Here is a 2500-nt window from a genome sequence, read left to right as displayed (position 1 = left end):
ATTGAATACTGATGCCCCCGACTGTCCCTATTAATCATTACGGCGGTCCTAGAAACCAACAAAATAGAACCACACGTCCTATTCTATTATTCCATGCTAATGTATTCGAGCAAAGGCCTGCCTGGAGCACTCTAATTTTTTCAAAGTAAAAGTCCTGTTTCCCCGGCACACCCAGTGAAGGGCATGCGGTTCCACAGAGGGAAAGGCCCGGCCGGACCAGTGCACGCGGTGAGGCGGACCGGCCAGCCAGGCCCAAGGTTCTACTACGAGCTTTTTAACCACAACAACTTTAATATACGCTATTGGAGCTGGAATTACCGCGGCTGCTGGCACCAGACTTGCCCTCCAATTGTTCCTCGTTAAGGGATTTAAATTGTACTCATTCCAATTACAAGACCCAAAAGAGCCCTGTATCAGTATTTATCGTCACTACCTCCCCGTGTCGGGATTGGGTAATTTGCGCGCCTGCTGCCTTCCTTGGATGTAGTAGCCGTTTCTCAGGCTCCTTCTCCGGGGTCGAGCCCTAACCCTCCGTTACCCGTTGTAACCATGCTAGAACACTACTCTAGCATCGAAAGTTGATAGGGAAGAAATTTGAATGAACCATCGCCGGCGCAAGGCCATGCGATTCGAGAGGTTATTATGAATCGCCAGTGAGCCCCGAAGGGCATTGGTTTTTAATCTAATAAACACACCTCTTCCGAAGTCGAGGTTTTTAGCATGTATTAGCTCTAGAATTACCACGGTTATCCATGTAGTAAGGTACTATCAAATAAACGATAACTTATATAATGAGCCATTCGCAGTTTCACAGTAAAATTATTTAAACTTAGACATGCATGGCTTAATCTTTGAGACAAGCATATGACTACTGGCAGAATCAACCAGGTAACTATCGTGAGCCCGTCAGGGCCATCGGCGCCGCGAGCGGCGGCCGAAGAGATTGTGTTACAGGTCGAGCGGGCCACCGTCCCTGGGGACGGCGCTCGCACCGCGGAGGCGGCCTGTCGGCTGGGCCGACTGGCGCCCCCGTGGCTTCCGGCTTCCCACCCCTCGTTCCCCAGAGCCCCGTTCGCCGCGCCAGGCGTGGCTAGGGGGCCCCGAGAGGAGAGACTGGCCCCGCCGCTTCAGCTATTCAGCGTCCGCGGCGGGCGTCTTTCTCCCGATGCTCAGTAAAAGGCTAGCCAGCGGCCATCCGTCTACAGAGCCCATCCTTGGGGACTGGGGCGCCGAAGCGCGCCAATCCCGCCGGGGAACACAGGTCTGGCGGTCCGCCGGAGCGGCCGTCGCGCCTGTGGGCGATCGCAGCTATGAGCCGCCGCCGGCCGAGACGTAATTGCCTGCAGGGCCGGTTGGGCGGTCACGACGCTGTGATCTGTAAGATACGGGACGTTCGATTGCTGCGCTGCTTTTCTACAGCGCACTCGCCACCACCATTGCGTGCTGAGGCGGAGCAGTCGCGCTGTGCTGCCCGTAGGCCGCACTCGCTCTCTTCTCATAGGCCCTGCGGCGCTTTTTGGGGGTCAACTCCGCTGCACTGGGTTTTCCCCCGAAAAAACATTTCCCGAAAAAAAGATTTGTATGGGAAAACAAAAAAATCGACTCACGCCCGCGCACGCCAAATGTGGGTCCGCACGCATTCCCGCGGTATGCCCGGCGCTCGCCCACCACGCTGCCGTCGCCGCCAGGCCGCTGCGACCTCGATGGCGCCGCCCGCCTGGCCGCGAACCTGTTCTAGGGTACCTGGCGCCGCCTCTTCTAGGGTACCTGGCGCAGCACTTTTTGGTGTTGGCCGCGTATGCCCACGCGCGCCTGGGCGACTTTTGCGCTGTGCGAGGTGCTTTCTAGGGTACCTGGCAGCACCTGTTCTAGGGTACCTGGGGCGGTCTCGGGGAGCCGGCGGCACCTGCTCTAGGGTACCTGGGGACCTGTTCTAGGGTACTTGGGTGGTCTGTTCTAGGGTACCTGGGGCGGTCTCGGGGAGCCGGCGGCACCTGCTCTAGGGTACCTGGGGAGCTGTTCTAGGGTACTTGGGTGGTCTGTTCTAGGGTACCTGGGGCGGTCTCGGGGAGCTGGCGGCACCTGCTCTAGGGTACCTGGGGAGCTGTTCTAGGGTACTTGGGTGGTCTGTTCTAGGGTACCTGGGGCGGTCTCGGGGAGCCGGCGGCACCTGCTCTAGGGTACCTGGGGAGCTGTTCTAGGGTACTTGGGTGGTCTGTTCTAGGGTACCTGGGGCGGTCTCGGGGAGCTGGCGGCACCTGCTCTAGGGTACCTGGGGAGCTGTTCTAGGGTACTTGGGTGGTCTGTTCTAGGGTACCTGGGGCGGTCTTGGGGAGCTGCCAGCACCTGTTCTAGGGTACCTGGGGACCTGTTCTAGGGTACTGATAGCGGTTCTTAGGCGTTTATGGCGTCCATTCTAAAGTACCACTAGCCTAATTCTACATATTTAACATTATACTTTTAAAGAAACTCTTTATTAAGCTTCTAGTCTAGAAATCAG

General features: G+C 57.3%; 1 non-coding gene across 1 annotated transcript in view, besides 1 other annotated feature; it reads right to left on the bottom strand.

Annotated features, from left to right (window-relative positions):
• Positions 1-891, bottom strand: part of CLUP02_19018 — a 1796-nt gene extending 905 nt beyond the window's left edge. The window contains exon 1 of the ribosomal RNA XR_007414315.1: positions 1-891. This exon is cut by the window's left edge and continues 905 nt beyond it. This is a non-coding gene — a ribosomal RNA (18S ribosomal RNA).
• Positions 892-2500: part of a sequence feature (28S-18S ribosomal RNA intergenic spacer; IGS) that runs on past the window's edge.

This window comes from Colletotrichum lupini, chromosome 6 (assembly GCF_023278565.1).
Source record: "Colletotrichum lupini chromosome 6, complete sequence".
NCBI classification, from domain to species: Eukaryota; Fungi; Ascomycota; class Sordariomycetes; order Glomerellales; family Glomerellaceae; genus Colletotrichum; species Colletotrichum lupini.
This window is presented reverse-complemented; position numbering and strand designations above follow the sequence as displayed.